General features: G+C 46.0%; 1 protein-coding gene across 2 annotated transcripts in view; it reads left to right on the top strand.

The window, feature by feature from the left end:
- HMG20A (high mobility group 20A) overlaps positions 1–24,759 on the top strand; it is a 183,782-nt gene that overhangs the window by 78,144 nt on the left and 80,879 nt on the right. The window contains exon 12 of one of the 2 annotated variants that reach the window (XR_012624803.1): positions 204–249. The exons of the other annotated variant lie outside the window; for it this stretch is intronic. The gene's annotated coding sequence lies outside the window, so the exon portion shown is untranslated. Of the gene's footprint in view, positions 1–203; positions 250–24,759 lie in introns of those variants that run through there. 2 annotated transcript variants of the gene reach the window in all.

Here is a 24,759-nt window from a genome sequence, read left to right as displayed (position 1 = left end):
ATTGGTTTAAATTCCTACTTGGCAAATGAAGTTCCTATCTTGCTGGCCTCTCTTTGTAGCCCAGTTTTCATAACTGCTACTTCTTTTTCACTCTCTTTCTTTCCTTCTAATGCGTCTGGTCAAAGAGATGTTTGGTTGCTGAGGTGTAGGACCTGGTGTGTTTTTGAAGGTACCCATGCTTGGACCTCTCTCCTTTTTTATAGGATCTCTCTTGTAGGAGCAGAGGAGAAAAAAAGGCAAAAGTTGGTGAAACTTTAGCACCTGCCTTGAGCACAGTTCAGCTGATGAAAACCACCAGTCACCGCTCTCAGTGAGGCACCTGATTCCAACCATAATGCTTGGACCAAGACAGGTGGGTAGTGAGGATCCATGGGGGAGCCATTACAGGCTATTCCAGGTGAACAGAAAAAGGAAAGAAGTAGAGCTGCTTGTGAATAGAGAGAATCAGGAGAGCAAGAGGTAGATGGGCTGATGAAATAATGCTGTCTTTAACTGTGAATAAGTAACAGCATCACAGGAGGCATTCAGGGCAGCAATTTTGTAGGGGTTAAAATGAAGGGTAAAGATTACATTTAGGATTAGGAAAATCAGGACCTCTAAGGCATATTCAGTGAATGCTAAAGGCATAGGCAAAACCAGATATGTCTGGAGTAATGTCTAGTAATTAGATATATGATGTTTATATGTATGATACACTATATCATCTTTTGTGTTAACAGCACCTGTGTATATGATATATATCTCTTACATGTACACATCCTGTGCATTATACATATTATTAGCAGGTTAGATATTACAATATATGCAGACTAATTCCTTGGATTTATGGAAGTGTTAGAAGTTACTATGCCAAGACGAAGGTTTCCTCTGGCAGCTCTTTACATCAGCTCCTATATGAGAGCAGCTTACGCATGAGGCTTTTCTGTCGCTCTGAGTGACTAGCTGTGAATGCAGCCTTCGCTGAGACCGTAGGCTTGACTGGAGCTCCTCCTGCCTTCCCTTGAATGTTCAGGGATAGTGCAGACTGTGTTAGCACGCAATGCAGATGCTGGTGAATGAATAAAGTGGAAAAGGAAGAAAGAGCAAGCCTGTCTTTCTCATCCTTTTCAGAAAGCAGAGGAAGGCATTAGCAGCCTCCAGAGGGAGTTTCTCTTCTCAGCTGGTCTCTAGGCATGGGGAACTGATGCCTCAGGGAATCTCTTGACATATGAGACCATTTTACTCTTTCCTGCCATGGTCCTTCAGAAGGCATTTGTATCTTGTTTGGTTTTAAAGGATTGGGTTTACTGTACACTAATTTTGTATGAGGACATCAAACCTTGCAGAGGAACCGATGTACCAGAACAAACTCACTAGGAGTCTGTATAGCACTTTGCATACCAGACCTGGGCTCTGCAGTGTGGGGCTCTAGTAGTGAACCTCCCGTCAGGTGTGAGACTGTAAGCACAGAGCCACGTGTGTGGTGTGGGGACTAAATAACACAGTCATTCCTTCCTAATTCTAGAGCCGTATCAGGTCTGCTATGTAACGGTTGACTAAGCTGTTTTGTAAATCTCAGCAATAAAAATGTGTCCACACTCACCCAAACAATGGAAGGAAAAGATGAAAGCATAAAATGATTATGCTGGTGGAAGAAAGGAAGACTAGTAGAGTCTGAAAGAGATGTGGGCAGGTGAGCAATGGGCCTTGTGAAGCAGAGCGAAATGCATTATTATTTTTAATGGAAATTCAAAAAAGACTTTGTAGATGCACTGGGCCGAGGACGAGTAGAGAAACTGCTAATTCTATTTCATAAAGATGGTGGGAGTGAAACTGGCTTTGTTCCACTGCTCAGGCAAATGGATGTGGCAGCTGGAAAGGACTATCTGGCAAGGGATGGGAGGAACCTCACATGGGGATTGCACTTCACACCTGCCAGTTTTTCTTCCCATTTGTGCCACAGAAGTTCATTGTGCTGGTGTGAAGCTCTGGGTTTCCTGCAGAGGGAAGGAGATGTCTCAGAAATTACAGTGCAATGCTAATGCCAGGCTTCTTGCTGCCCTGCTGGCTTGAGTCTCAAACTTGGCCACACCACATGTTTTCTCTGGCTTACTTAGTCCCTAAGCAACTTTTCTGGGCTGGGCCATCCTCCATCTAGTGTCCTGCCAGTATGCTTGAGGCTTTCTGCCCTCAGAAAACTTCCTGCATGTGGGATTTGCAATAAAAATAATAGGATCTCTGGAAACCGTGAGCTGAACCATTAATAACATTTGTTCTGAGAGCATTAAGGGAGGAATTGCTGCATAGCAGTTTTGCCATCAGACATGAATCTGTATGGAGGCATTGTCCTATGTAAGTAGGTTAACTATTTCTTCCAAATTACAGGTAGCTAAAGCTACACTTAGCTTCATGCTCATGAGTAACAGGGAAGGATCTCTGTTGGTTCTGATGCCACCACCAGGGAGCAGAAGCCCTGAGACTTTCACAGACTCTGAGGTCCTCTCTCTCCTCCTTTCTTCTGGGTTGAGTGCCTAAAGCTCAGTTTGAAAAATGACAATAATCTGGCTAGGATATATGATGGTGGTGTCATACAGGACATTCCCATTGTGTTCAGTGCTCTTTACAAAAATGGACCCTATCTCTTATTCCAGAGGCTGCTAGAGAATGTGGCACAGATTTAAAAAAAATAATAATAATTATTCTGTGTCCATGGGGAGAGCATTCCCAAGAAAAGCATTTGCTGAGAAAGAGCATTTACTCTGCTTCAGGCAGAATCAGAAGTAATTAAACATCCTAGTGAAGCACTGGGAGCAGGCACACTTTGGGGAAGAGGCTGATCTCTCAGGTAAGAAGAATCTCAAACCTGAGAGTAAACAGTTCCAGGAGAAGGTGATTGGTGAGATTTTGCTATGGAGGTGAAGGCACTGGAGGTAGTTTTACTCTCTTACTGGCTTAAGGTGGGGGAGAAGTGGAATTGGTGCTACTGGTGGAGTGGATTCTTCCTTCCTGACCAAAGCACCTTCAAGCTTTTTCTGTAGATATAGAGATGAAAAGTAATTCAGCTCTTAGCAGCCTCACTGGCAGCCCAGCTACGTATGGGTGGGATGACTTTGGGCCTTTGGCCAGATGTGTTGTGGAAGGTTGAAGCACCAAATATAAAGTCCTTTGACTCTGAGTCACTAAGATCCTTCACCAGTCATGATTGCTGGCCTACCTGGGACACTGAGAACCCTGTGGGGACCTGGAGAGCGTGCTGTGATGTGCTGCAGCAATGTGCTGTGAGTAGCATAGGTTGGTTGTGCTGGGTGTGACGGGAGCTGTGCTAACCCCCTCTTGGATTTGCAGGCAAGAAAGCTTGAATGTGGGATCCTCAAGACAGTGAGTTATTCAGATGACCAGCAAAGAGTGAGTTAAGGAGTCAGAGAAATACCAGCCATCATCTGGAAAGAGGGTGATATTGGCAGGAAAAAGCTGTCCCAGCCTTTGGACAGTCCCCAGTTTGAACAACAGTCTGGCTGGTTAAAGGAAGGTCAGTGCCATGGGATGGGGGAAGGGGTGTGGCTAAATATTTTGGGAGGAGGGGGAAGAGGTGTAACATCTATGACCGGGGTGCAGCAGAAATCCAGAAATTTGCCATGGCTGTGGGGTTTGAGCCTAGAAATACCAAGAGCTTTGACAGAAGGAGCAGACGGCTGAAGGTAGAGGCTTAGAAGGAACGCAGCTGGACTGAGCCTGCAGTCCTGTGCATCGGATCTGGGGTTAAATCCAGCTCTCTGGTATGATCCAGTTCAGTTTCCGGAGCTAATATATGACTGTGAGAATGAGAGAGAGTGCAAATACAGACTTGAAAGACAAATCTAACACCAGTTTATCTTTTATCCTGCAGTTTTTCTTTATATCAGATATTCATTTACAAGGAAGGATGCATGCCTTTCTCCTGTCTTTGTGAAGGCCTTAGCCCTAGAGTTGGGGAGTGAGATTTTGAAGTGTGAATTCCCAGATTCTACGGGGGCAGGCACAGCCCCTGCCCAAGGCAGCTTCTAAGGTTGATGGTTGGCAGGGTAGGACCACTCTCACCTGACGAGAAATAGGTAACAAATAATGTATCTCAGAGTGCACCTGATTACTTGTGCCAAGTCCTCTTTTATTGAGAAGTATCTGTGCCAGGATGGGCTGGACAGTCTATTGGGCTACATATTCTCATTCTGGCTCAGGCAGATTTTCTCCAGCCGTGCCTGTGTAGTCTAAATACTGGGCATTCAGCCTGACCTTTGTCTGGCATTTCAAAGGACAGTCTGAGCAGTGCCAGGGTCTTCATGAGAGAAGCACTGTGCCCTGGTACAAGAATAGGAGCGTTTGCTTTCGGTAGACAGCTCAAGCTGTATCTTGAGATGACAGGACCAGGCTCACCTCCGCTACAGCCCACCAACATTAAGCATTTGCTTTGTAATAGCCAGTGCCCAAGGCCTGATTTCTGTGCAGGGTCTGTAGGGAGCGGGAAGCAAGAACAAAAAGAGAAAGAGGTTTTAGGATTTGCTTTCTCAATGGCAGTTCGTTCTGATCCTTTGTGTGTGTGCTTGCGGAGTGCAGGAATGGAGAGGATGCCACTGCTTCATTCAGTGCTCCAGAAGACTAATGGACCTTGACAACTGCAGCACAACATGGAAACTATTAAAAAAGGAGGACTGATTAAAGCCCCAACCATCCCAGCATTCCCCTGGGCTCTTAACCCCGTGTTGGAGCTGAGCAGCCTAGCAATGCCTCCTCCCAGTCTGCACAATTAACATCTCTTGTCACTAATTGATTCCTGTGGTGCTCACAGGACAATTAGAATTTAAATTGCCTTTTACAAAGGTCATGAAAACATGATAAAAGACGAATCTATTAGGAAGGATCACTCAGGAGTCTCTCTCCTTTTCTGCAGCACTGGCTGTTGGTTATCATACAGACATGAGTGAGGGGAGCTAGAAGAGCGGTTCATGCCTTGGGTTCATTTCTGCTTGATTGTAGTTCATGGCAGAGGCTCAGCTCTTTGTGACTTCTGAATATTCTTGCACTGAAGATGGCATTTAATTTTTTTAGTGCCTCTTTTAGAAGGGTTTTGTGTCTATCCCTTGTCTGTCTTTTCTGATAAATGTTGAAATAGCTGCTTTTGGATTTGAATCTTGAATTCACAGTGGGGGTAGGGGGGAACCTGTTTATAATGAAGGGTGAAAGATTTGCCTTTACAGGGCAAAGTTGTCCTAGTACCAGCCTGGCTTTATTCCCAGAGACTGGAGTAATGGATTAAAACCTGACATGACTCCCTGGGAAGCAAAGGCTGTGAGGCTCTGTCTGCACAAGGATGCATATGAGGATCTAAGTACATGGTTCAGCAGTGCTGTCAAAGCTTTCTGTAAAATAGTCCTCAATAAACAGGTCCTAGAAGAGAATGCATGAGTACAAGTGTGTGAAAGCATCGCTTCTGAACTCATGCTTGCAGCTTTCCCCATCTGCAGCTGATAACTTCTAGGAACGGCATTATAACTTTAGAAAACTATGGAGCTCAAAAAACCTGAGTTTTGCCTCCAAAGTAGAATATTGCTGTTCGGGGTGAGCTTACATGGGGAGCTGGTATTTTGCTGGCAAACAGTTATGGCAACACTCCCCTCTGTCACCCTAAAACATCAACAGTGGAAAGATTTAAAGTCTTGTGTGTCAGGTTTAAGGCAATGTCTTGTAATTGCACCAAATCAGCCTGAAATGGATCTTGGCAGGTTACCTAACTCATCTGCTTTCTCCAAGACAGGATCAGCTCTACCTGTATCCCTAATCTGTTATCCAGGAAACCTCTCACACAGGTGCTTTTGCTGCAGTGAGGATTGGGTTGAGGGGCAGATTACCCCTTGTAGGATTTAGCACATCTTGTTCTGATGCACCTGGTCCTGCCTCAGAGGCAGCATTCTGGACTAGCTGTATTTCAGGTCTGGATGCAGTGAAAAGCAGTCTTAAATCCTGTAGTTTGGTCATTTCTCTTCTGTCACATATGCCCCAAGTGTGGGGTTTGACAGGGAAAACAAAGTTTGAGAGCCACTACTGTGGTCCAGAACCAGCCTCATGTAGCTACAGCAATATTTCATGCTGAGAGAGAAAATCTAGCCAGAATATCCAATTGCCCATCCCATCCTATCCCAATGGCATCCCCATTATAAAGAAAGCTGGCTGGCTATTTGAGAAACTCATGTCCTTTCCAAGTCCTGCCTTTGACTTCTTGCTATTCTGGTTATTGAAATTGATTTTGCACTCCAGGCATGGGATTTTCCATTGCCAAGTTTAATGTCGGAGATAATAGAAATTATGTTTCTACTCACACATAAATCTCAGGGCTGTTTGTGCTCAGATGACTGGACAGTAAGTACAGGTGAATTGCTCCTGTGATTGTTTCAGTAAAAGTGTATTATTGTTGTAAGGTTTTATAAAGTGTGTTTAACTGGTTTACACATATTTCTAGCAGTTACTGGGTAGGTTGCGGGGTTTTTTATTAGAATAAATATAAACCTTTAAGCAAGGCATCTAATTTCTCTTCTTGACAGTGTGGTAAATCAGCTGGCTTTGGAAGTAGGCCAAAAAGTGAGCAGCAAGACCACCTAGCAGTTGTGCAGTACCCCTCCACTGTGCTTGCCCTGCAGGTTTGAGCTTGGAGAAGCCAACCTGTGCAAAAGGTCACAAAGATCTCTCTGCTTTTGCACACCTCCTCATGTGGGGCAAGCATCAGGCTTTGTACTGACTGCAGCAGAGTCTGGTCTGCACTAAATCTTGCCATCATTAGTCAGTGCACATAGGACCCAGCTTTGAAAAGAATAAGCAAAGGTGAATCTCTTGAGCTTTGAGGGCAAAAGACTCTGAGAAGGTTTCTTCAGCTCCCAAGAGCTAATGCAGGTAATGGTGTTAGTGTCAGACCCACAGGGATCTGTTACTGAATTGTGGCCTGAAGGCACTCTAGCCTCTGGGGTCCCCATGTCCTAACCTGGCAGCTTTCTCTGCTCCCAGGAGGAAGAAGGACTTGTTCCTTTTCAGAGTGTATGAGATAATCTCACACTCTACCAGGATAAAGGAGTGGAAGGAGGGACTCTGGAGTGATGGAGGGGCTAGAGCCTACATCCACTTCAGCTACAGGCTTCTCTGGTTAGATGTGAATCTGCTCAGCTCTGCAGTGCTCACCTGGGCGACATTCCCATGGTCTGAAGGCCTTGATCAGCTTCCCAAACAGCTCTGTGTAACCCAGCCAGCTGGCTGCCAACCAGTCCTGCTGCCATCTGCTACCCTGTGCCTCTGTTGTGTCTGGGCCCTGGATGCCAAAGATGCTGCTGTAGTTCCTTCCTGAGGGAAGCCCAGACCCTGATAATTCAGGTGTTCTTCAGACAATATTCTTCCTGCAATAGAGTGCCAGCCTCAAACAGCCAGGGCATGCTGCGTGGTGATTAGAGCACTGCAATGAGTAGAATGTATGCGAGACGCTTCTTATGTGGCTTCCTACCTGCCCTGACCCCATATTCTTTTATGCTTCACACGTCTCATGTCCTTGGCTCAAGGAATATCATTAGTGTGTGTCAGGTAGTGCCCAGCATGGTGAAGACTCAGCTTGAGTTGATGTTTTAGGTATTGCTCAACAGTTAAAAATCATGCACTTAGCTTATTTTCGTGCTCGCATGCATTTGGCAATGTTGCTTTGCCGTATTACATTGCTTCCCTCCCAGAGATCTTAACTTTGGCTGGGAGCAAAGGGGCTCAATTTATCTCATCCTTACCTCACAGGGGTTTGGTGAAGCTCAGCTAGCAAAAACTTGTAAATTGCTTGGAGATCATTAGAGGAAAAGTGCTGGAGAAGAGCAAAGTATTATTTATTAATGTGTCTCTGTCTTACAGTGCCATAAATATCAAGGTTTTAATTGTGCAGACTTGTAATCTGAGTAACTTCCTGGATCTTTTTTTTTTTTTTCTTCTTTGATTGCCTTGGTAAATAATTTCATGGAGCAGTCACTGCACAAAGCGATGCAGGAGTGGTGTTTAAAAGCCAGGTCTGTCAGGGGTAGAAAGCAATGGGATGCCACAGTACGACTTTCAGCTTTCCTTTGGCTGCTTTAATCTCTACTGCCTCGGTCTTATCCTCTGCATCTAAACTTGCTTTTCGTCTGTCCTTGTTTAAAATCTCACCTCTGCTTGTGAGAGGTGTGCACGAAACAGTATTACAACGATGAACAGAGATCTTGCATTGTAAGGGGCTCCAGATCACTTCATCCACAGTTTGCAACCATGCCTGAAAATTTGCATTATACTCACTTTTGGGCAGGGCATGAACAATGTAGCTGGAGGGCAGAGGAGGGAGAAAATTCTTTCCCTCATCCCACTAGCTTCAGCTGGCACGGGGAGGTGTGAGCTGGCAGCGGCTGTGGGGCTGCACAGCCTGCCTCGCTCTCCAGATCACAGCGGCAGCTGCCTCTGTTGCAGCCAGTTTGAAGCAGTGAGGCTGGGTGTAAGCTGAGTGTAGTTACTCCAGGAAGAGCTTGACCAGTCAAGATGCAGTTAAACATCCCTTGTGAAAGTGCTGAAGTCAGGGTTTTTCTCTGCACCTGAGAGCTGTCTCCAGACAGGTGATATTAGGGGTGTGTCAGCTGCCATTTAGCCCATCCCACCAGGACTGGGCTGGGATCTTTCAGGTACTTATCTCTGCGATTGTGAGAAGGCAGCAAGTCTGGTATTGCAACAGACTGATCCGCAAAGGCTGATGTCAGATGCTGTGTCTGGTGGGATGATATTAAGTGATCCACAAAGAACGATGTCAGACACTGTGGTGTGTGGGCTTAAAACCGAACCCTCTGTGCAATGAGGAAATTCCTTCCCTCTTTCTGTCTCTCAATCTCTCTCTCTGCCTGTTTTGTTTTTAATTGCCTCAAAAGCATGGCAAGGCTCAGCCTGCTCCTGTTTTCCCAAGTGGATGGGCAGCCAGCTGCTTGCTCGTGCATTTCTAAGCTGTGGGATAGGCTGTTCTAATACATTGTTCATAGGCCTCTGAGATTACCCCATTTCATACAAAATTCAGCAGAAGCAGCAGCAATTGTGTGTGTGTGTTTTTACTCCTTCCCAGCTCTGGCAGATCAACACCAGCTTTAAAATGTTTGCATTGGCTGTCAGTGAAATATAGAACTGATCTGAAGACTTTCCTTTCTTCTGGGATATGAGCTATGAATAGCACAGTGCTCTCCCCTCCATATCTCCCACACTGCTCATACTCTCTGCTTCTTCCCAAGCTTGCTGTAGGATTCCATTGGCTGCAACATAACCATCTCATAACAAAGTCAAAGGGACAAAATCCCATATACATCAGCACTGCAAGGAAACCTTCAGGTAGGGTGATGAGCATGTCTCCAGACAGTCCTAGGGTATTATACCTCAGGTGTGGTGATCAGACAATTTCTCTGTGGTCATCGCAAAGGCATGGAGAAGGAGAGAGTATCTACTCTTGTGACCTTCACACTGAGACCATCACTGAAATCCCTAATCTCCAAGGGATGGGCTTTCAGTTGGCAGCAGAACTTAAAGCCACATCTGACTTATCCCTCAGTCATAACCATCTGCCTTTTTTGCTGCCTCAGACAGTCTCACTTCCCATTCAATTAACAACATTCCCCAAGGGACTCAATTACGCCACCTGAGAGAGAAGGGGAACAAATGGTCTGTGCTTCAAGGGAGAAAAAGGAGTGTCAAGTCCTAATTCAAGCACAGTGGCAGACTGGCCTTTCCTCATGAGATAACACTTAACACTTTTTAAGAGAGGAAGTCACTAATATCTGCTGCTGCTGAGACAAGCATGACTTCCAGAGGCTCCATGAGTAAATGTGAATGGATCTGCAAATGCTGAGGGCCATGAAATGTGCACCAGGGGAAGATCTCCAGTAGTGATTGCCCATTACATGGGCAATATCAATCAGGACAAGTCCTAGTCCCTTTAGCTGTGCCAACAATCTTCAGTGCCAGTGATTCATACACTCCCTATTTTGTTTCAGATATGTGGTTGATATTGAAAAGATGCATTTTAAGCATAAAAGGTCTTTAAAGAGCTGTGTTTTTCTTACAGAAAGGAGATCCATGTTTCAAAGGTGTAGATGAAATGACGTCAAAGTGAAAAAGATTTGAGAAATATTTTGAAACCTAGAGAAACTCTTTGCAACAGGAAATGTGCATTTTGGCTGAGATTTCCAAATATTTTTGCAACATGACCACAAGCCGGGGCTTGGGGAGATAGCGGTGGTGAACTATGTGTAGGAGCCACAGCAATTACAGAGCTGCTGCGTTCACTGGGCAAACTTTGGCGTTGCAGGAGGGAGATGTAGCATGGGGGTTACAGAGAAAGTTGGTATTCACAAGGATGCCCTCAGGAGCATCTGTAAAGGTAGGGACAATGGCTGGACTTTATTGAGGATGTGTCTGGAGTTCAAGAGTTGACTGGATTAAAACATCAAACAAACCCTGATTAACACTCAAATTCTGTCTCAGCTCAAGATCCTCAGCCAAGGGAGTGACCTCTGTGCCTTACACATGTGTGTGATGGCTCTGGCCTTGCCTTTGAGCCTGGTGCTAAAGAGCTGGAGGGGGATCACTACGGTGAAGATGGAGACTGGTTGTGCTGTATGCTAGGGCCTTGCTCATGCAAGGCTTGCTAAAGTCACAGAGTTACTGACTAGTAGGAGAGATGGTGTAGAGTGGTCAGCAGTGATACTGCCCTGTCCTGCCCAGCCCACCTCTGAGCAGGCCTGGTGTCTCAGAAACATCTGTATGATCAAGCTTACTTGCCTTCTACTCCCTGTCCTTCAGCTGATGGTTGGTAACTGATCCTTTTAGTGAGTGGACTTTGTATGAGACTTTTTAAGGTAATTGGGTGAACTGCACACTGAAGCCTACCAGGAGTGCTCATATGGCTATCTATGATCACAATTGGTACATAGAAACCAAGAGGCAGTAATTTTATCTGAGTTTTTGGTAAAAATATTGGCACTCATCAGCACGTTGTTGCACTTGGCTCTTGCTGTTGCTGGCAGAAGACCCCTGGGCAGGCTGAGGAGCCTGCTTGTAAAAGCATGCTGTCTGGACTAAGGAGTCTACCAGCACTCAAACTGTGGCTGAACTTAATTCCAGCCCCTTGAGTATGGCTCAGCTGGGGACTCTCAGCCGGGTCAGTGCTGCAGGCATACTCATATTTGTGACTGGAATTAATTGCTTTTATGTCAAAGAGCAGATGGAATAAGGCAAGAGGGAGAAAGAGGAGGGGCTGTGGTACAGATCTGGCGCTCTCAGTTTGAAGAGCTTTGCAAGCCCCTGTGGTTGCTGCTGCTGAATGCATGATGCAGTGGAAGGCAGCAGTGAAGTGGTTAAGATGCATTGGCCAGGCTGCTTTAGAAATCCAGCATGGGAATAGCAGGGACTCCTAAGACTGGGACTAAATTGTAATGACAGGCTTATGTGGACAAAGCCAGTGGGGAGACTTTAATTTCACCAGTGCTCAGGAATGGAAAAGAAATGAAAGCTGGCACATGATTCTGTTTCCACTTATGAAGCACCCATCTGCCTTTTTAAAATTCAATTTATGGGAATGGTGAGTAAGGCAGGGCCAGTTCTTAGCTATTAGATCCATGCCATTAACATCCCAGCCACTTCATTGTATCAATAGCATGCACTGGGCAAGGAACATCTCTCATGCAGGATTGGCAGAAATTGATATTAATAAATGGATCTAATATCCTTAAATTTGTATTCCTTCCCAAGACTCGCAGCGACCCCAAAGGGCAGAAGAAATAATAAGTAAAAGCCTAATTCATTATTTATAACCAGGCAAACCAGGGAAGTAACTCTGGGAGATTACCCGGATAATCCAGCATTAGCATCTTGTTTCAGAGATCTTTATTAGGACTCAGGAAAGGCTTCTGGGAGAGTGAAGACAGTACAGTAAATTCATATGCTAGCCTTTGACCCTGCCTAGTGCCCTGGCCTTATAATTTACTTCGGGATGTGTGTGAGTTTAAGAGAAAGATAAACACTGTTGGGTGAAGAGAGATGAAAGGAGGCTGAAGAGGGGCAGTACAGTTTTAAGGTGCTTGGAGTGGATTTCAGCATTGTGTGCAAAGCTGCCTTTGCAGTCATGCACCACGAACAGTGTCCAGCTGCTGTTTCCTTTTTTGCCTGGTTTGAGGCCAAATGAATTTTGGGAGGCACTCCTCAATCTTTCAGAGTCTATCTTACAGAACGAAAAGAATAATATCACATCCTAGAGATCAGGTTCATGAGCTTAATGTTTATGTGATGCTTTGAGGTTAAAACACATTAGATCTTGTAGTCCAGTGTCTGTTATTCTTTCTCAATGCAGGGACAGCCTATAGACCTTTTGAAAAATTATTACTTTACTGTCCTGTCCCTTGTTGCTTTTGTATATGGTATGCAGATGATTTTACAGAAGGAGGAGACCAATTGCTGAGCTGCAGGTTGAAAAATATTGTCCTCATTGTTTTTTTTTTCCCTGAAGACGTTTAGAATGGTACCATGTGACAGAGGGGGAGACCCTCCTTCTGAGATTCCCAGCTCAGTTTTGCAGATGTGAAATGTTTGAATAAGTTATGGGAAAAGAATTTAATGCGTGTTTAGTCCTGATTATGCCTTCGGCTCTTTATGCTTTGCCGAGCAGTCCTTTATTGCATAAAGAGGTTTGCTTTTGTGTACTAATAGCAAGGAGGTGGGAGATAGACTTCTTAGAAAATTCATGGAGACTCCCCTCTGGATGGCTTTTTGATTGGGACTGTTACTCATCTTAATTCTTTGCATTCATCGTTGGTTCAGATATGTGGGCAGACAGTTCAAGCAGGAGCAGAGCAGGCTGTCAACAGTTAATAGAGTAGCAGTGCAACTACTTTGCATTTATATTGTACCTTCCCTCAGAGGATCTCAAAGTGTTTCCAAATATTAACTAATACCCACTAGACACCTGCCAGGCAGGTACAGTCAATAATAAGCCCGTTTTAGATGAGGAAGGCTGAGGTGGAGCACTTTAACTGTTCCGTAACAGATCTGTGGCGGTGCTGGGAATAAAGTCCAGGACTCCCAGGTGCCATTCCCTGGCTCTGATACACTCTTCTTTGCTTCTTTTTCATCTGGATGGATTTTACCCATCCCTAATATAAAACAGATCTGATCACCTACCATGTCTGCATACAGAAATTTTCTTTAAACACTAGCTGTCAGTGGGCCTTTTCGTGAAATTACACGCAGAGGAAAGAGAGAATATTACCATCTGGGATATCATATCAGCACTTCTAGAGATATTTGGTACAGGATGTATCCAATTATAAATGAGCTAGAAGCCTACAGTCTAACAAAAGCAGGTGGAACCTTATCAGCAGCAATGAACAGTTTAGGAAAGGAGAGTTAGCAGGATTATTAACCCTCCTGAAATAGATTCTGTCTTCCAAAAGGGAAAATAATAATGTCCATAACTGAAATAATTAACGGAAAAACAATTTGCAACACTTAATTAAATGAATAAGAATATGCTAATGCAGAGTTAAGACTGCACAAAGGCTTCTACTACATTGCATGCTAAGTATGCAATTTTCATACACTCATAACTTCGTTAAATCAAAGCCAAACTTCTTCCAATTTAGGAAAGCACAGACTCCTCATTGAGACTCCATGTGCTAGGTTTCGAGCACCAGCCATGCTTTCTGGCTAGAAGGCTTTTGGGTTTAGTTGTGGGTTTTTTTTTTTTCCCCCAAAGTGTGCTTTTCATCATTCTGTAACTCACAAGCAGCTGAAGTGATTTTTTCTGAGATGATTCAAACCACTTTTCAGCTCTGGGAAAACATTAGATTGTGAAGTAGTTTTTCAAAAGTGTGTTGAAATGGACTGGGAATGAGAAGTGTCTCCTAGCTCTACCTGCTGAGGGTGCTGGCAGCTCCACCTGCAGTAAGCTTATCATTATGTGAATTGCATTACTACTACAAATGGTGCCTGGAAGCAATGGGCACTGTAGTGCTGCCAGAGCCGTACTGTGATTCCAGATATACCTGCTACCAAATGGTACCTAAATTACTAGCTCTTGATACTGGTATGGTACCAGGTCTGTGCCACTATATCGGGTCCAGCTGTCCCACTTGCTGATATGGCCTTGTTGTTTTAGCTGAGGGCTGGCAGGAAAGAAAAACTGTGTGCTAAGAGGGGGAGATGAAGTCTAAGTCAAAGTGCTGCATGGTCTACATGCTAGCTCTCTGCCTGGGATGTATCAAGGAGTGCAAGCTGCAGCCAAGGTGATTCTGCCCTGTTCTGCTGGTGTGTGGCTGTGTGGCATAGAGCCAGCTCTGTTGTAGGAGAGTGGTGAATTAGGTGGCTTTAGGGATGTCCTGTAACATGTCTGTGCAATTCCTGAAATGGTGACAAAATTGGGGTAGGACTGAATCTGAAATGTGCCACTGATCTCATGTGTGAGAAGAGCAGGAAGAGGTGCTGCTTGTCGCTCAGGATGAAGTCCTTTCTGCTCTAGAAGCTGGCAAAAGGAAAAGAAATTAGAAGGGGAACACCTTAAAGCTGCTTTTGGTATCTTCTTTTCTGGGTTTCCTCCCCTGCCATCACAGGTACATTTCTGAGGGTGCTGGTCGTGGCTTACCTGTGTGCATTTTCTGGTATCAACCTACAACCATTACCTAGTGACACATAAAAGGTCCTAATAATCTTTATTAGGCAGTGAGCATTTTTTGGGACCTGCTTGCCTGGGGATGAGAACTCTTTGGGGTTTAGATTTGCTTTCTCAAGGGTGAGGAAATGTCATTCACCACAGAAGTAAGACCCCTGTTGCAGAAGTAAGCCCTATTCTGGGTTAATGATATTTTAAGTTGAATATACCTCCCTATGTTTGCAGTGAATGCAGTATACTGGAGCTGACAAGCATACATGATAGCAACAACGTTTTCCTGGAAAATGCTATTAAATACACCCCAGGAAACCATGTTCTGGACCCATCAATATCTGCTTTGGGAGATGGTTCAGGCCTTTTAAACTGATTCCTGATATTGCAGATTCCTCTGCTGAGAGTCCCAGTGGCATTCCTTACATCTACTACTCTTTTATGCCTGAAGTCAGCTGCTGAACAACTAGTTCTAGGGTTGGGAAATGGGAATAGGGGGATTTGGTTAGGAAGAGTGGATTGAACTGAAGAGCACATGAGTGGAGGGCTGGGGACTTTCCAGGATGAACATGAACCACTGCTCTTCCTCCTCTGCTGTTCACAACACCCAGGCTGAATTCAGCAGGTGGGGACTGTGGGAGAAAAATGACAAGAGTGTGGGAAGAGGAGTGTATGGTTCTTGCGCTTTCTTTGCTAAGCTCTGTGCTTTTTCCTCCTTATGAGAAGGTTGGGAAAGAAATTCCTGCTAAAGTCCCAGGCGCAGGGATTTTTAGGGAAGAGTACAGCAACAAGAGGGAGGAGAACACGTGAGAATGGGTTTTAGCAGCTCATTTGAGTCAACGTGACCCAAAGCAGAAGGCTCTGGCTCTAACACAGAATGACTTATTCCCCTGCTGCCAAAAAGCACAATTTTGCGTATGCTATCTACTGCTTCATGGCTCTTTTAAGGCTGCAATGATAGAGAATTCTCTCCCACAGTATATGAATGCTGGGGTAGCAGGCTGTTTGGTAAGTCTAACACACCATAAGCGCAGGTGCTTAGGTAAATATTGCCTCTTCCTTGTCTGAATCAATACCCGTGCTGATCACTTTGTAAATTGATGTGCTTTGATGAGAGCAGAGGGTGCAGTTTGCTATTTCACAGTCATTCTGGAATATCTTTTTCTTCAGATTGTTTTGCTTTTATGGGACTCTGGCCCATATTCTGCAAATAACCCTGAAATTTTGAATAGTTAAGTATAGTTGGCCAAATTCTTCCCTTGGAGATACCCATGTAGTTCCCATGGCATTGCTGAGAACCCAGAACGTGTTTCTGAGGACAAGCTTAAGCCCAGCAGAGCCATTTCACTCCAGGCATAACACTGTTCAAAGTCAATGGAAGCATGATTTGAGCACATTGTGTTTATATTTTTACAAGTGTTTTTCTATATTCCTTTATTTCCAGGCTAGAATCCAACAATGCGAATGCCAGGCAGAAAACTGCTGTTTTCTTCTTAACCCTTGTTTTCAGTGAGCTGTGCATGTGTTTGGGGAGTATAACATGGTGACAGTGGGAAGGTGGGGCTGTGTTCAGGACACTCAAACTGCAGAGAGAAAAAGGTAGGAAAATCAGCTTGGATTTTTGGAGATGTTAAGGTTGCCTTGATTTGCTCCCACTGAAGCCGGCTTGTAATGTTGGCTTCCACAGTGGCAGAATGGAGCTGGAGTGGAGCGCCTTGTAAAAATTGCATTGCTCTCCCAGAAAGGTGGGTTTCTGACCAGTTAAAATAATTTTCCTCCCAGGTTAGCTGTCTGAGGTCAGCTCTAAGTGCTGGTAGTCCCATTCGTGTGGCTTAAAGCTGCAATTGCCTTGCTTTCTCAAGGTTTAATGTATGATTAGAAGATTGACTTGACGTAGGTTAAAAATTCTCTGAGGAGAGACACAGGCTAGTGCTTGTGTCTCCATCACACTTGGCCTGGGAAATACCCAGGTTGGGTCAAGATGTCTGTGGTGACAGCCTCAAGCCTGCAAATTCGACCTACATCCCCGAGTCTTCCCTGTCTGCTCTCTTGCTATATGTATTCAGGGCTTTTTGCATAGTCCTGTCTGCTGAGATGCTGTGGGAGCTTTTTGTGGCCAACTGTAGGACAATGTGTCTCTTAAGGGAAACTATGAAAAGGCTTTGGAAGGCTACCAAGATGGGAGCCATTTGGACTGCTGAGTGGAAGCAGTATATGCCATCTAATCTTTACTTACACCCACAACAAAAATGTGTCCAGACTTGGACTGAGAACTGTCTGTGTAGATGATGGGGCATTTTATGCTAAATCCTGGGCCAGAAGGAGTCCAGTGTGCACTGTGTGCATGCTTTACTTGCACAGCTCTCTTGACTCCACTTAGATAGGTTTGGGAAATGATGTACCACCCATGTGGGTCTGTTGTGAGAGCAGTTTAAGATGAGCAAGTCCAAGGTAGTCAGGGCAGTTGGGCATGTACAAAGTGTCTGGGCATGTGCAGCAAATCCTGTTCTTGGACATTAAAAAAATAGTCTCGGCAAATTCAGCTGTCTCCCCAGCAACTGGCAAGGTGACAGGAAAACTGGCCAGGCAGATTTCCAACTGGCTTTGTGGCAACCCTGATTTAAGACGAATATTCCCTGTCAGATTTATTTAGAAGCTAGAAATATCTATTTCCTGGTCTCTCCTCATCCTCTTCTCATTGTTTTGCTGCCTGCTTCTCACCATGCTATTTTCTGTCGATTTAAGGCAACCGTTGGCTAGGGTGAACGTAACCTGCAGTTACACAGGACACGTGAAAGCACCTTGCTCAGCATTCTGTGCTCAGATTGGTTCCCATAGGAAAGGCTTATGCCTTGGGGATGTCCCTGCTTCCCTGTCCCATGATACTTTTGGGGTGGGCTTGCTCTGGGTGGCTGCAGACTTGCCTACCTCTCAGTGTGCAGTTTTGTGGGGGACCTTGCTCTCTCCAGGTCCCTCGGCCTGGCAGTGCTGGTGGCTGGCAGGGCAGTGAGCGCCTGGGGACAGCTACCCTCGGGAGTCAGCACAGAGAGCTGCTGCACTCTAGAGGGATGCTCTGGGTGCAAAGACCTGGGGTGCCTGCACCCTGTTTTGACAAATCACTTAAATGTGGGCATTTAAAGCCTGTGATAAGCCTGGAGAGACAGAAATTAAGCCAGTTCTGCTGGAGAGAAGTGGCTGTGAAGCTCTCTTGGGTCCTTTAGATCCTCTTCCCACCCAAGCTGTGCTCTGGAAGAGCTCTTAAAGTAGAGAGGACTTTGGTGCAGGCTGTGCCCCCAAACCAGGCTCCCCTTTTGCCTCCAGGCTGCAGCCCCCAGGTGCCAAGGCAGGGAGAGGCAGCCCTGCAGGTAGTGCCTCCCGAGCAGCGGCAGCTCTGTGCCCCAGCTCTGTGCAGCCCTTTGCCGCTCCCCCGCCCAGTGCTGGTGCAGAGAAACCATCTGGGGTCCCAGAAATACCCCTGCATGCTGGTGTGTGCCCCACGCAGTCTGCAGGGCTGCTGGGGACACCCACATCTGTCCTGCCACGTCTAGTCCCCTCTGTCCTTAATTCATTGTAGGGTCACTCTTTGCTTTTCCTTCGGATCGCTACTGTACCCTAAGGAGGAGCTACCCCCTTTGCCTTTGGGCAGCTGGAGAAATATGACAACTGTGAACTCGGGGCTTGACATTGCAGCTTCTCTGGAGAGCTCAGGAGGCTGTTGGTTTGTTACAGGCCTTTTTCATGGACAGTTGCTTGGGAGATCATTAGGTGCTGGGCATACTTGGATACTAACAATGAAAAACCATTAAGCTGAAGTTTTGTAGTTCAGCTTTTGAAGGTGCAGCTTTGCAATAGCCAAACCTTGCTCTATGTGGCCCCATGGGTGTGTAGGTCTCTCTGCATATCTGGGATGCATGGGACAGAGGGCTAATAGCCTGTACTAATAATAGAGCTGATGCAGCAGGAGGATGCACTGAGGCTGTCTTCCGCCAAAATCTTCACGTTTTTTATTTGTGCACCTTGAGAGGTTTCGTAAGTGAGGTGCAGATTGCTGCAAAATTAGTTTCAGATTTCTGACAGTGGGCCTGCTAATCTGATCCAAAATTAGTCCCTGGACTCCCAGGGACATGAGGAGCATGGACTGAACCCTACTTCTGTAAACTGTTACAGAGAGAGGCAGTGTCCTTTTGAAGCCATAAAGCTGCTGTGCTTGCCCCATGCATTTCCTTACTGTTCAGCCTAAAGGTCCTCAGGAAAATGCCAGAGACACTCCACTGACCTCCTGGCAGTACATCCCAGAGTTCTACAATCTGATATTAATTACAGTGAGGCTCTATATTAAAGCAGAGATTTGCCAAGTTGCTTTCAATGCTTGATTCACATTAGATACTCCCTCAAGCAGCTTTTGAAACTTCATAAAAACAGAAAGATAGGAATTTTGCTGAATATGCCCTGTTCAGCCAGGGAGCTATCTAGTGGTCACCTGTGTGAACTACAAAAGGCTGCCCATGTTGCTTGTGGTTTGCTCTGTCCCTTGTTTTCTTCCTCGTGCTCTCCACATTTGGGCCCAGCTCTATTGCTTTTAGCTCTATTGCTTTATAGAGATCCTAAAAAGTTGTGACACCTCCATATGCAGAGCCTGATTCTCTCTCACTTGTCTCAGTCCAGTGGTTCGTGTTGCTGTCTTACACTGTCCTCTTGCACTTGGATCTCTAATGTAACTTCTTGGCTTCTGTAGCTTGGGAGGACCTGACAGTCAGTCTCATGGTGCTGGATAACCATATGACTAAGCAGTGATGTGGCTTTGTAGGGCTTCCACTGGGATAGAAACCGATCCTGGGATGCTTCTGCAAGATAAATCCTTTTTCCAGAGGGAACCCAAAATGGACTCTAAGCATGTGCATCAGCAGGTGAAGTGATGGTCTTCTGGGACATGGGGAAGTTTGCTTTGTTTTGAATGCTCCAGGACAAAAAAAGGCCAATTTTTTTCTAGGTTAGTGTTTGAAACAAGAAGATCTCCTTCAAAGTACCCTGGAAGCTGCTAGGAATAAATTTCAACTGTCTGCAGCAAGAGCTGGTCATTGTAACAGAGCCTCTACTCAGAATCCTTGTGGGATCTGGGTCACCTCTCTCAATGTCCTGCAGCAAAATCTCTTCCTGGGATTCTCAGCTGAGGAGATGTTGCCTCTGTGGTCCCAAGATAGATTCTCCCACTACGCTGCCTGCTGAAAGTTGTCACTTCTCTGAAGTAGGAATTGGGGTCAGTGGGGCAACACGTGTGGAGTGGGCTCCAGGCAGCTGCCTGTCCTGTCTGCACCAAAGAGGAAAGTTGCTTTCAAGTCATGGCAGTACTAGCTAGTGATCTCAATGGGACTTGAAGGGACTGGCATGAGGGACTCATGTGAGCATGAAGGATTTCTTGCCTCTCTCCAAGTGATTATAATTTGTCCTCTGCCTTCTCTTTCTCTTCATTTCCCTTTACTTTCCTTCTGTCACCTTCCCTTCTCCCTTCAGTGTCTGCTATCTCTTGCAGCTTCCTCATTTTCTTCAGCTCAATACTCTTTGACAGCAGGTCCAGAAGGAAGGAACAACTTCAGGCAGCCCTGTTCCCTTCAGAAAAGTCTTCCTCATGAAAAGGGACAGCAGAGTTGACCCCTAGAACACAGCATTTCTCTGTTAGGGCAGTGAGTGCACTAATAGGCTTTAACTGCCCTGACCACCCTCACCTGTGACCTCTATCCACCCCCACTGCCCATCAGTCCTGGAGCACCATTTAAAACCTGGGCTTCAGTCCTTTCCTGAATTGAGAATTGTTTGAATTTCCTGGATTGACCTCAGACCTGGTTTGTTACTTTGCTTTTGCCTGATGATCTGTTAGTAGGACCCATTTTTGTCTGCCTGGCTCAGGTGCTGTGGGGCTATATCATATTGCTGCCCAGCCTGGCTCATGGTCACCTTTCTGCTTCCAGGCTTGTCTGTGTTTATGGGAGAGCTGGACCCTGCTGTTTCCTGATGCTCCCTTGAGAGCTTAAACTTGGAGGAATTCTGTCTCTCAAGTAAGATATAGACAAAAAGCACTATAAAGCTTAGCCTCACTCATGGACATAGGGCCCGGTTTTGCTGCGTTGGTGTTGTGTTATTGGCTTGGTGTTGATGTGCCGTGTGGTCTGTATATGAGCAAGCAAGAGTGTCCTGGAAGGCAGTGGCTGTTGCCTGTGCTCCCAGGCTGTGCAGTGCTGGTGGCAATCCCAAGCAGGACTGAACTCCATTTCACTTATATCTACAAAAGCTGATGCAGTCAAATAAAGCTGTTCTGACAACAGCATTTAATAACCTTGCTGTCTGCAAAACCCCAGGTTCCTGTACTCACTGACAATGAATGTGTGTTTTTTAGAAAGCTGAATTTACTCTCTTAGAGCTAGATTTACAGCCTTACTGTCCACTGAGTACCTGTATATACAGACTATTATTATACAAGACGGTGAAGGGGAGAAGGGAGAGATGAAGTGTTGCATGTTCAAACAGACCAACAGGAAAAAAGGCAGCAGCTTTTGTGCATCTTGGCATACTGAAGTCAGCATATGGTTAACTCCTCCATCCTGGGGGTAAGGAGGAAGGCAGAGAAGGGAGGCCAAGCCAAGCCAGTAGCAGCCAGACATCTCCTCCCACAGCGCTTTTGTTTTCTGTGGTGTGGGAGGGAGATGTGATTGAGGACGTGCTACAAGTTGCAGTGCGTGGAGCTATGCCTTGTACAAAATCCAACAGGCTCTTCATCTTCCTCCTAGTGCTTGGCTCTGTCCTTACAACATCCTCAACCACTACCACATCTATGCCAGCGAGGAAGGTGCAAATGATCAGTAGTGGGGGTGTTTTCAAGATGAGATGTGAGCCTCTGAGGTGTCTTTAGCCCTTGGAGTCACTAATGAGGGTGTTCGTGACAGAGGGTCACTGTGCATCAGGGCCAGCTGCAGGGTTAATAACAAGAGATCTGCTTCTGGTTTCTCCCCTCTGATTTTAGGAAAGCTGTGACAGGGAGGAATTTTGACACTCTCTGCCTTGTTTCACTTCTGTCTTCTGTTTTGGCTGGTACAGCCACGCTCATTTCTGCCTTAATAGATTAGGTGCTGTCACTGCACACAGTTGCATCCCACCCTAGGGGTGGCTGCATTTTGGTGATTCATACTCGCTCAGAGGAGTGTTTGCTTCTTATTCCATCAATTTGATGGAACGAGGCACTTGAACTTGTTGTTCATACAATTACTAGAATGCCTGCATGGCAGAAAGCTGTATTAGTAATTAATATCTGTACCAATGGCCTAACAGTTAGTCATCTTTCATTACTGTATGGGGATCCTCTCTTCTTCTGCCGCTTGGGTGGCTGGGCCTTTCCTTGGTGTGGTGGCTAACAGCTGGTCAGGGGCAGTCAACTGCCCTGATAGCTTTTAGGCTCGAGCAGAAGTGGTTTAAGTGTGCTGTATGACAAGAAAGGCATTGCAGTGTTCCTCTTGTTGCTTAATATCTAAATGGAACTTCCAATCAACACCTCAGGTAGGATGTTAGAGACATGTTCTGGCTAGCCCAGCTAAGGCAAAGGATTTGTTCTGGTGTTTTTCCTAGGAGTATCTCCTGTCCCCTTGGTGGGCAAGGTTGGTGTGGTGAAGACACACATGCTTCTCCAGGCTGTAATACTCTCTCAGGACCAGGGTTTCCTGGCCCGTTTCAGGAACATAGTTAGTGGTAGGTAACTCATTGTAATATCAAGGAAAAGAGACTGATTTGCAGTCATCTTCCCAAAGGCTTCATCAGCCTCTTGTTTTCCTCCTGCTGGACTGCTTGCCTCGCATTGAGGTGCACCACTTGACTCCTCTGATTCCTCCTGCAAGTCCATACTATCCCCTCCTCCTGCCTCTGCTCTCCCTTCTGCTCTGCTTTCTTCTTTTGCTCATGTCTGGCTGTATTCAGGGTACTCCTGCTGTGCCAGGCTGCTGGGTTATCCCTGCACAAGTTTCTTTCTTGCAGCTTTCCTAAGTGCTTGTGTGCCATCGCATCCACAAATCATGCAGATGTGTGGGTGAGAACTAGGGAGAGTGAGCACCCACTGGCTCCCGTGTATCACAGGCCCTCAGAGCTAACAAAGGGAAGGCAGGCCCCTTTTCCAGAGACCTCACAGTCTAGCAAAGGGGCAAAGCTCCCTGGGTCCTGGAGAGCAGCCTGTCAGCTTGGCAGGGAAAAGGGAGGGTGACAGTAGGTCAGAAAGGAGGACAGCCAGCACTGGGCAGGGTGCTGAAGGTAGGGCTGGGGAACTGACTGCAATGTTAGAAGGGCAGTGAAGGAAAGGGTATGAGGTGAGAAAATGCCTCCTTTTGAGGGTAGGAGTCTTGTCACATGGAGTCCTCAGCCATTTTCTAGCTCAGTCATTCTTCTCCTATGTATGACTGACTGCTGCCCATGGCTTGCAGGGGGGAATATGTGCTGTTCTCTCAAAGAATGCTGTCCATAGGGTCAGAAGCGGGGAGACTCTCCTCAGTTGACTTCAGGCCTAGTGAGCACTGTGTCATCCCTTTTCCTTCAGCACTTGCCTCTGCCTTCTTGGCTGACTCTTTCTTTGAGAAGGCATCTCTTTTTCTCAAAAGAGATACATTCATTCCTTATACCAGGCTTTGGCTCAGGCCAAAGGAAGTGCTTTCTATGGGCCCCTAAAAAGCGTTTAGGTCGTGTTATTCACTGGTCTGCCTCGATTTTAGGGGTGCTCAGTGAAGTGGAGGCAGATGTGGGAGTGAAACAACTAGATGAGAGGTGGGAAGTTCTATAGTTGGGGGTGTGGTGGAGGGGGTGGAGGCCTTGTGTGGAGTTCTGGGCAAATCCTCCATGGGAATAGCTTTGGGTAAAGCAACAAAAGCAAGCACAGCTCAACTTTCTCTAGGGTCAGGTGGCAGTTTTGCAACAGGTCTGCAATAAGCTTCATCTGGCAGGTCTCAGACATGCTGACAGTCTCACTTGGTCCTCTCATGTTTGTTTTTCCATCTCCCCTTTCTCTCCATTTAGAATGAGTGCTTTGGGACAGCAGCCTCATCTTCCTGTGTGTTTTGAAAACACTTAATACATACTTGGTGCTGAGTAAATTACTGCTATTGTTGTTATTATTGCATTAACTAGCTCAGGGCCCCTTTGCATGCACAAGACCAGATCACTATAGCAATTTGTTTATAGTGCCTTGGCATAACAATCTAGGGCTCTCAAGCAAAGCTCTGGTCCTGCTGTGCTGGAGGCTGTGGGCAAGCAAGCAGGGTATGGACTGAGGCAGGCTGGGAAAGGGCTGGCTGCAGCATGTCCTCCTGCCCCCTCGTCTGGTGCGTGGTGGCTGATGCATGGAAACTCCCACTCTGCTTCGGCATGCAATAAAACAGTCTGCCTCAACCGCTGCGGAGCTGGGCTGTCCTCCTTGAAGGACTCCTCGTTGGATGTGCCAGGTTTTCCACCTTCATTGCACATGGCAGTGGTGAACTAGACCAATGCAAAGCCAGCAGTGACCTGAAGTCCTTTGGTACTTTTTCCTTTCTGCAGTATTCCTTGATTTCCTTCTCTTGCTCCACAGCTGGTTCAGCAGATAAGATGTGCTAAGTGAATGCATTGTTTGGCCTAAAGGGTTGGTGGTGTGACTTGCCCAAGACAACACATTAGTCAGGAGTAAACCCAGGGACTTTTGCTGCCCAGTCGTGTGTTTTAACTGCTTCGTCTCGCTCCCCAGGACACTTGGATCCTGTTGGAAGCACAGCAGATGGAGCCAGGCAGCAGGTCCAGCTCCAGCTGGCTGGCAGGAAAAGGGCGAAGCAGCAACACCAGTGACCTTGCTGATTTATTCATTAGACAGTGCTTAGAAAAAGGGGAGGATTGATTTGTCTGTCAAATACAACACCAAACCATGTGGCCTGCAAGGGGAGGACTAATTGTGCCACTGACACAGAGGCCAGTACTGACTCATGCAGTCAAGCACCTTTTTATTATATTTTCCTGCTAGTCAGCTCTTCTTTTCATCTATCCTATTATCTGGGGCAATTTATTGATGCAAGGCCAAATTTAAG

This window comes from Strix aluco, chromosome 12 (genome assembly GCF_031877795.1).
Source record: "Strix aluco isolate bStrAlu1 chromosome 12, bStrAlu1.hap1, whole genome shotgun sequence".
Classification (NCBI taxonomy): Eukaryota; Metazoa; Chordata; class Aves; order Strigiformes; family Strigidae; genus Strix; species Strix aluco.
The sequence above is the reverse complement of the archived record's forward strand: the minus strand, read 5'-3'. Positions and strand labels throughout refer to the sequence as shown.